Below are 10,841 nucleotides of genomic sequence, written 5' to 3' on the forward strand. Positions count from 1 at the left end.
GGCTCTCTAAAATTTGAAACATTCCTTTTGAGTTATTTTATATAAATTATAAATACATTTAAACTATTTAATCTTCATTTAAAAAGTAATATAAATTTAAAATTAGCTAAAATAGAGAGCATTGATACAGACGTATTTCTAAAGTGGCTAGCTAAAATGACTTTTTAGCTATTTTGGCTAAAATTTGACTCAAAAATGGCTAGCATTACTAAAGATGCTTTTAGCTATTTTGGAGAGCATGTTTAGCTTTTTATCTATTTTAGCAGCTGCACCAAACTCCTAAGTGACTCTCTACTATAATTTTTAGCTATCTCACTCCTAAATTGTACTTACATGAGCATTTGCAAGCATAATTAGCTATGAATGAGCCACACTCATATTAACACCAGCGGTACCAACTATCGCCAACAGTATGACCTACGGAATCACCGCTAAGTAGGCTACCGCCTGAGTCCCGGCTCGCCCCCAGATCACCCCTAACGGCCGCCACGCGCTGCGCCAAAGCAGCATCAGAAGCTCCACAAACTGGGAACTGATGCATATCAGTCCCACATCGAAAACAAGAAAGAGGTCAGCATTTTCCTCACCTATAAAAGGTTCTCTCCTCTCTCCTCATTAATTATGCATTCACTACTTACCTACTGTTATTCTGTCAACATAAATACATTGACTAATTTGGGCATCGGAGAAGAGAAGACCACCCAACGCGATCTCCCTCTGATGCCGCTTTGTATTTCATTTGACAGGTAGCGGAAGCTCTGAGAACACTGCAAGTAGCGATACGCCCATCGGACCCGCGTTAACAAAGACTTGGGCTATTGCTCAAATCTTAAATATTAACATTGGCGCCGTCTGTGGGAATCCTTGAACAAAAGGCTATCCCACCACAACAATCACCATGACTAAAGGTAGCGGGGGAAACGCTGAGGAGCAAGCGGATCAATCTGCCAACCCCCATCCCACCAACCCCGCGGCTAACGTTAACTGAGCACTATTTAGCACTCTGGTCATCCCTAGCGTGGAACCCCAGGGCTCATCCCAGGTCCCGCTGACCCAAACTACAGCGAAGGCACGACTAGGAGGTAGTCGCCGGCCTGGTCAAGATCTCGCCGCTATGTATGAGCTGGCATTGGCGGACCTCCACAAAGAGAATAGGGAGCGCGAACAAGACCGCAGAGAGAAGGCCGAGGCCCAAAAGCAGGGGGCCACGCTGATGTTAAAATTCGACGAACTGAAAAGGGTGCTGGAGGCAAACGCTAACCCAGCACAGAGCGAGCAATAGCAGAGCACCAGACGTAGTCGATCCAATACCCGCGGATTGGTACCAGTACCAATCATACAGATGCAGGTACCGCCGAACCCACCAGAATTATTGGGAATGGGCCCACCTCCCCTGCCCCGCCTAATGATGGAACAGGAGGCGGAGTCACAACCGCACACCAACCGCTCGGCAGCTAGGGCCAGGACTGAGGGCAATCCACCTGTCCCCAGTCCAAGCAGGCCCGCTGGCGACAGAACCTCCCTAATCCTAGAGAGGATGCAGCAATTAAAGCAAAGGCTAATCCGGGCAGAGGCAGGCACCCCAGCGCTAATCCCAAATCCGCTCTATGCGTCTAGACCATGGTCATTCACCGCTAGGATATTGCAAGCCGTCAGACCAGCATATGCAAAGACACAAAAGATGTCACATTACAGCGGCATGACTGATCCCTTCGTCCACATGGACACCTTCAAAAAAGTCACCAACAACAAAGGATTTGATGACGCCACCATCTGCCACTTGTTCAGTGAAACGTTAGACAGTGAGGCAATGAGCTGGTTCTTTGAATGCCCACCTGGCTCCATCGACTTATTCAATGCCCTATCAAATGCTTTCCTCTCTCGGTTCATCCTGCTAGCAGCCGGACACCACAACATAAGTCAGTTGTTCAACGTCAAGCAGGGTGCCGAGGAAATATTGAAGGCATTTGTCACCAGGTGGCGAGTGGCAGCATCTCATTGTCCCGATCTTGACAAAACAATGGGGCTAGCGGCCTTCAAGCAAGGACTACTCAAGGGGCCATTTCTATACCACCTCAATTACAATCACCCAAATGCCACATATGACCACGTCATGGGCGAGGCGGTCATCCATGCACAAGCAGAATTCATTACATATGGAGAAACCCCACTATCACCGCCAACACAAGCAAAGTCCACTCAGCCCTCCTCCAGCCACCAGGAGACTGCTAATAAAGTCTCCGCTACACCGCCAACTGACAAGAAGAGAGAGTGGCAACATGGCAACTACCAGAGCAAGCGGTAGAAGGACCAACATTACAACAAGGGCAACCGCTCATTCCATGGGGATAATAGTAACAAACAGACAGAGTCCTTCCAGCGGTACGCAGTATTTACAGTCCTCACGGCTTCATATGAGGACATATACGACCAGTGCAAATACCAGATTCCGCCACCACACCCAAGAAAATACCCAAGGGTGGGGAAGCCTAGGAACACTGGCAAGTGGTGCAAATACCACTAGGACAGCGGTCACAACACCAACAACTGCAATGCTCTCAAAACGACTATTGAGATTTTGTACCGTGATGGCAAGATGGAACAATTCAAGGTGCGCCAACCACCACCCGTGGTAGCCAACATCGAACCCATGCGCCGCATCAACACCATCGACGGAGTGCTCCAATCACCAATATGTCTCATAGGGTGAGAAAGTGCTATGCACGCACTAACCACCCCAAAGAAATTTGCAACATCCGCTATGAGAGATACGCCAAACTCCCAAAGTCTGGTTGGGAACCCATCACCTTCTCGGAGGAGGAGGAGAGCGGAGTGCATCTCCCCCACGACGACCCATTCTTGATTGACACCATGCTCGACAGGTGGTCAGTGGAAAGGGTCTTGGTTGACAGCGGATTCGCTGTCAATGTCATCTTCAATGACTGCTACAACCAACTCCAGCGGAACAAAAAATTGCTCCAAGATAATGAGCCCCTGCTCAGCTTCTTCGACAATGTCACGCAACCGCTAGGTTCTGATTACATGCACCTGGTCATCGGCACCAGTCCATGTACGGCGGAAATTCATACAGAGTTCATTGTTGTCGACTGTTTCAGTTTGTACAATGCCATCATTCATCGACCAACACTCAACAAACTTAAGTGCATCATAGCTGGTTACATGCTCCTCATGAAGTTCCCTATGCCTAACGGCACAGGCTGTGTAAGGGGAACCCAGCAGCTAGCACGGGAGTGTTATTCAAGAACTGTGGCTCGATCAACACGACGACATGAGATCCTCACGGTGGGAAACCATGTGCCAGCGGCCAATATTTTTGAGGATCCTAGGGACGACGAGGAGAAATATGTGAGAAAGGAGCCTGTCAACCCAGAAACATCCTTGAGGGTTATCAGCATCTCCGACGACCATCTTGAGTGGACAGTCCGCATCGGCACTCAGCTAGACCTAGAGGTAGCAGCTGAACTCACACAGTTTCTACGTGACAACGCCGCCGTCTTTGCATGGTCCTACAACGATATGCCGGGCATCTCCCTTGAGATCATCACACACAAGTTGAGTATCAAACCTTCCTATCCTATGAAGCAGCGGCGTAGGGCCTTCGATGAAGAGAGATATCGCGCAATAGGGGGAGAGGTCACCAAACTTCAGAACATTGGGTTCATCCGCCAAGTTAATTACCCTCAGTGGATTTCCAACTTGGTCATGGTCAAGAAGCCCAGCGGAAAGTGGCGGATGTGTGTTGACTTCAAGAGTCTTAACAAGGCATGCCTAAAGGATAGCTTCCCGCTACCCCGCATTGATCAACTGGTCGATGGAATTGCCGGACACGAATTGCTCAGCATGATGGATGCCTTCTCTGGATATAATCAGATCAAGATGCACCCCGGTGACCAGGAATGCACCACCTTCACTACCAACAAGGGCCTATACTGCTACAATGTCATGCCTTTCGGTTTGAAGAATGCCGGCGCAACCTATCAGTTGTTGATGAACGCCATGTTCACAGAACATCTTGGCAAGATAATAGAGGTATACGTGGATGACATGTTAGTTAAAAGCATCAAGGCTAATGGACACGTGGCAAACCTCAGAATCATATTCGCCATTCTCTTGGCTTATGACATTCGCTTCAACCCAGAAAAATGTTTCTTTGGCGTCACCTTCAGCAAATTTCTGGGCTACATCGTCAGTGAACGGGGCATAGAGGCCAATCCTGATAAGGTGCAGGCCATCCTCAACATGAAGGCTCCGGAATGGAAGGTGCACATTCAGAGCCTCCAGGGCAAACTAACCGCCCTCTCTTAGTTCATCTCCAGACTCACTGACAGGTGCCTCCCATTTTTCAAAGTTCTAAAGAGGACCCAAAAGAAGGTAATTGACTAGACACCAGATTGTGAGGCGGTATTCCAGAGCTTGAAGGAATACTTGGCATCAGTCCCACTTCTTTCCATTCCTGTACCGGGGGAGGTACTGTACATCTACTTGGCGGTATCCCCATCAGCGGTAAGCTGCGCCATTGTGCTGCGAGAGGGCCAAGAGGAGCTCCTCGTATTCTACGCTGGCAGAGGCATGAATGGTGCGGAGAAAAGATATACCCCCCTAGAGCAGCTCGCTCTCGCACTCATTGTCTCCGCTAGACTCCCCCGCCAATACTTTCAGGCCCACACCATTCATGTCTTAACAAACCAACCGCTGAAGCAGGTAATGCAAAACCCTGAGCACTCTGGGGGCCTCAGCAAGTGGGCCATAGAACTCAGCGAGTTCGACATCGAATACAAGCCAAGGATCGCCATGAAAGGCCAGGCAGTGGCAGATTTCATCGCTGACCTCACCGAGCGTCAGGATGAACCCAACTTAGGGACACAAGAGGCCATCACAGAATTGGTAATAGCTGAGGAGCCAGCCCCCCAGCAGCAGTCAAACTGGAACCTCCATGTAGACGACTCAGCATGTGCCAAGGCCTGCTGCGCCAAAGTCATCTTGACGGGACCAGGGGGACTAAACGTGGAATACGCGTTAAAATTCAATTTCAAAGCCTCAAACAACATGGCGGAGTATGAAGCGCTCATTACCGGCTTACTCTTCGCCATTGACTTAGGAGTTGACAGTGTCAACATATTCAACGACTCTCAACTAGTCGTTAACCAGGTCAACAATAGCTTCCAAGCCAAGGACCAGCAGTTAGTGGCATACTTGGGGTACGTCAAGACACTACTCAAAAAATTCAAATTTCACACCATCACACAGATTCCCAGGGAAAAGAACGCCAAGGCTGATTCACTAGCAAGACTAGTAACCGCCCAACCACACCAAAGTCCAGCGGACACAAGGGTGGAGTGCCTTGACAAACCAAGCATCACCAAAACCCTGGTGGAAATCTTCAATATTGAAGTCAATCTCAGCTGGATGGATGAAATCAAAGAGTACAAACATAATGGAACACTGCCCATTGACAAGATCGAGGCAAGGCAACTTAAGCAGAGGGCAACCGGCTTTAACATCCAGAATGGCAAGCTTTACCGCCAAGGGTTCACCCATCCCAACCTCCGGTGCCTGACCCCAGAGGAGGGAAAGATCGTTCTTGCCATGATACACGCCGAGGAATGTGGAAACCACTCGGGCTCCAGGTCTCTAGAGTTTGACTCTGAGAGATTTTGTCCTATCTCTAGTTCCCAAAGTCCCGAAGGTGTGCTCTAATTGTCTAAGCACCCAACTGAAAGGAAAGTCGGAACCACAATTAGTACATGTGAAAATTAATAGCAACTTTCTTGGTCCTGGCGGGAGCAACAGCAGCTTGGCTCTTACCGATAGGCCCTTGTTTGGCGCCACCGCCAATCTCCCTTTCCGCCTGGCCAGAGGGAGGGAGCTATGAGTGGTGGGGCATGTGTAGCACCACTGGAGTTTCTGAAGGGGTCACCGCCAGGGTCTACGGGTCGACGGTGGTCTGCTGCGTAGCCAGTCCAGCAACGTATATGCCCTCCAGGAAATCATCCAACTCCGCTCGCTCCATGGATTTTTCAAACGCCTCCCGACTAGCTTTGTTACCCGGCGGCGAATCTGAACAATAACATTAGTCAACATGGAACACATAGTAAGAGGACAAGTAGGCGGGGAAAATGCTTACCAACGGCGCGTGTCAGCCTCAGATTGACCAACAACTCCCACCTGGTGAGCAGACGAAGATCGAGCAGGTTGCGATTCTGCCAATAGCCTTTTATCCTCTCTACGCAGCACTGCTCTTCACGATTCAAAGTAAAGCGAAGACCCACTGCACATAAAAACGAAGCAATGATTAGGAAAAGGCAACATACATGCATATCATTCAAGAAATTCCCGCCAACTGTGGTCAGTGGCAACTACTAACAACCTCAGATTGGCTGGAACTCCAACTTAATCCTATGCGTCGGTGCCTCGTCATTCACTCTGACGTCATATTCCCACCCCGAGGTCACCACACAAAAGGTCACCCGCTAGGGAGACATCGAATCTTTCAAATTCTCTATCAGCTTGGGTGCCCCCTGTCGGTGAGTGAGGTTCACCTGTCCACTACACTCTTATCGCCTCACGCAGACAAGTTTGTAGAAATGCAGCACCTCCGCCATGGTCGGCCCTTCGCACCCAGATAGACACCAAAGAGAATTCAACACTAGCAGCAACTGCCACATATTAGGGCAAATTTGCTTGAAGGTGAGGTCAAACTCGCATACCAGGATCTGAAGGTTGGGGAGTAGCAGAGAGGTGACACCTTAGCTGAATATGGCCTTGTGAATGGCAGTGTACCCCTCAAGCAGAACAGAGGCTCTCTCATCAGTGTTTGGTAGAAGCAACTTTACCACACCAGGCAACCAAAATACACGCTTGACTCGATTGATGGCGGCAGCAGTCATTGGCCCTCCCGCCTCATCAATCGCAATACTGTCTTAGAGGACCCATGCTGACTCAACGTCTTCTTTGCCAGCCTCTCCCTCACCAGCAGAGCAGCTAGCAGCGCTATTGCTCGCTAGCCTCTCCTCACGCCTTTGGCTGGCGGCAGCATCCTCCCTCTCCCTAGAACTCTCTAGACGCCCTGCACGACCCATCGCAACGTCCGCAGGTATGGTCTGTAGTGGCTTGATGTCTAGCGGGTTAGACAGTGAGGTTCCTGCGGGGGCGGACAGACGCAACTAGTCAATAAACATCCTATCCACCACGCTGAGGGACACGTCAGACCCGGAATCCTCATTGCTCGAGATCTCTATGACGCTAGCCATCACAAACCCTAAAACCCAGGCCAGTTAGTTTAACATCGATCTAAGCTATCCCCATGCCAGTTTTCAGTCAAGAACATCTAGAAAGACAAAAGCCAAAAATACCAAAACAAGAACAAAACGCACACTCAAAACCCAGATTCGACCATCACAAACCCCAACCCCCTGTCAAACACCTACACCAATCCCCAAAACCCATTCTAGACCCTCAAACACACCGGGGAATAACAAACCTCAATTCAAATAGCAAAAGCAAAAACTAACAAGTAAAAACCCAATCAAGCAGGGACGAGGTTCAGGCTACGTTCAAGGAAGGAAACTCTGGTGCGTTCGGGGATACTCGTCTTCGCCTCAGGAAGTCTTTGTCATCCAAAGATTGATAACTTTACAGAATGGAAGAATCTTCTTCTCAGATCTCAGGGCAAGGCTTGAAGACGACTATGTTAGTTCAAAGTGTGAAGTGCTAAACCACTCGGTTTCCTTCTCTTTTATGTCAACATCAAACAAATCTAAGTCGTCCGCTGAAAACGACATCTCACGACAGCCGCACACATGCCCCACGATCGCACTTACTCTCCGGATTAACTCGCCTCGGTTACAAAATCAAAAATTACTCGCATTAATGGCAAGGAGACGGGCGTACTGTGGGGACGTTATTCCACATGCTAACCCAGTAAATGTTGACCACTTGTCGAACGCCGTCAGACGAAGCGTCTATCCGAAGTAACCGTCAAAAGGCAGGCACACCAATCTTCGAGACAGTCTCCGCTTAGCGTAATTCTGCTAGCGGAACTTCTCCCTTTTCATCTTACAAGTGAGAATCTCCGCTACGCACAACTCCGCTAGCGGAACTTCTCCCTTTTTCATCTTGCCGGTGAGAGTCTCTGCTAAGCGCAACTCCGCTAGCGGAACTTCTCCCTTTTTCATCTTGCAAGTGAGAGTCTCCGCTAAGGGCAACTCCGCTAGCTAAACTTTTCCCTTTTTCATCTTGCAAGTGAGTCTCCGCTAAGCACAACTCCGCTAGCGGAACTTCTCCCTTTTTCATCTTGCAAGTGAGACTTCGCTAAGCACAACTCCGCTAGCGGAACTTCTCCCTTTTTCATCTTGCAAGTGAGAGTCTCCGCTAAGCGCAACTCCGCTAGCGGAACTTCTCCCTCTGCATCTTGCAAGCGAGTCCCCGCTACGGGCAACTCTACTAGTGGAACTTCTCCGCCGAATGCAATATGACGCACGGATCTTAAAACCAGGTCCCTGTGACACTTTTAAACCGCTCCCCATCAGCGGCGGGATGTCTGCCAACGACGCTTCAGGAGGCGACACTTCAGGAGCCAACGCCTCACTCTAAATACGACCGCCACGCGGCATTGCAGTCAAGCAATGTTTCCCCCGAAATAAGTAAGGGGACATGTCGACAGTCTTCGACGGCCTTGATCAGGCCCGTTGACCCCCGACACTAGGGTATCAAAGATTGGGCTCGCTACCCAACACCCTCTGCTCAGCGCAGCTTCCCCTCGACAAACAATATACCGACCAAACGGAGGTCTATCTTCGCTGGGGAGTGGGGGACTCCCTGGGGAGCCTAGCATGGGCCTACCCGAAAGGGTATAAAGTGTTTTCTCAGTAAGTCCATGGTTGACAATGCACTGACGCTAATTATGCTCTTGCAGGTCTAGCGGAAGTAACGCTTCAAACCGCTAGGCAACTCCCCAACCAAGATTGCCCTCCTTGACTGGGGACTTGGGGGACTTGTACTTACATGAGCATTTGCAAGCATAATTAGCTATAAATGAGCCACGCTCATGTTAACACCAGCGGTACCAACTACCGCCAACGCTATGACCTACGGAATCACCGCCAAATCACCGCTAACGCGCCGCGCTAAAGCAGCATCAGAAGCTCCATAAACTGGGAACGATCAGGTCCCACATCAAAAACAAGGAAGAGGTCAGCCTCTTCCTCACCTATAAAAGGTTCTCTCCTCTCGCTCCTCATTAATTATGCATTCACTACTTACCTACTGTTATTCTGTCAACATAAATACATTGACTAACTTAGGCATCAGAGAAGAGAAGACCGCCCAGCGCGGTCTCCCTCTGACGCCGCTTTGTATTTCATTTGACAGGTAGCGGAAGCTCTGAGAACACTGCAAGTAGCAGTCCGCCCATCGGACCCGTGTTAACAAAGGCTTGGGCTACCGCTCAAATCTTAAACATTAATATAAATATAGAAAGCCAGATGATGTTCTCTATAATTTAAAATATTTTATGCAATTTATAAATATATTTAAACTATTTAATCTTCATTTAAAAATAATATAAATGCAAAACTAGCTACAATAGAGAGCACTGATGCAGACATATTTCTAAAGTGGCTAGCTAAAATGACTTTTTAGCTATTTTAGCTAAAATTTGACTAAAAAATGACTAGCAATTCTAGAGATGCTTTTATATCATCGCAATAACATATTCATCTCCCACACATATTAATTCTTTTTTTTTCCCTTTCTCGACTTGTTTTGTTTAAAATTCACTATAAATCAATTTCGGTAGATGTTTGCTGATGTTCATTTGTTTTTCTGTTCTTATTTCTATTAATTTCGACTCTTCAAGTTGATTTCGAGAATCAGCACCTTAATAGTCGGCTCAACTCGAACTTATTTTCACTTTTTATTTTATTTTATTTTATTTTTAAAATATTTTACTTTTATTATTGGTTTTGTTGGAGAGAAAAATAAACTATGTATAACAAACAACCTATTACTTTAATTATTGAGCACTTTCGAGTCACCTTCCACATTTCATCATCTCTTGTAGCTATTTCGAAGAGATTGAACGAAACCTTCATTTACCAATGTTAAAAGTTTAATTAGTGGAACAGCATCTTAAACTACATAATGGAGGACACATTTGGATGTCTATGTGACAACAAACGTAACTGCTTGATGTTATGCCTCGTAACAAGAGAGCTTTTGTCCCACCCAAAATTTACTTAAACTCCCATTTATTGCTTAATCCAAAGTAAAAATCGTTGGATCTTGTCTGTGTTGGTCTCTATCTTAGGCATGCCATATGGAATCTATATATAGTAGCCAGCCAAAGGGAAAAATGTGAAAGCAGCTACTTTGACCAAAACAAAACGAAATCGTCACGACACGGCAACAAACCGAGTCGAACGGCAAAAATCAAATAAGTGGGGAAGTGGCATTCCTTCATTTTTTGTCGTGTAATAAGTTAACTCCGCTCTACATGGTTGCGTTGCTTCTAGGATCATTCCACTTTTGTTGGCAATATGATGATTATGGATCCAACTTGTCGACAAAATAAAACACACACACACAAAAGTACAAGTCATACTACTAGGCATGCATTTCAATTTCATGCTAGCTACTTTACTAGTGTACTCTATTTCCTTCACAGATCATTTTATTCATTTTCATCGTCTCTCGTGATCTTAACTAAAATTATTGAAGATTATGTTTATTTATCCTTTCGTTAGTTATTTTTTTCTTGCTTGATTTTACTATGTCTCCATAGAATGCGTGAATCGATAACTACGTTACAAGAAAATCAATAT

Source organism: Rosa chinensis, chromosome 7 (assembly GCF_002994745.2).
Source record: "Rosa chinensis cultivar Old Blush chromosome 7, RchiOBHm-V2, whole genome shotgun sequence".
NCBI classification, from domain to species: domain Eukaryota; kingdom Viridiplantae; phylum Streptophyta; class Magnoliopsida; order Rosales; family Rosaceae; genus Rosa; species Rosa chinensis.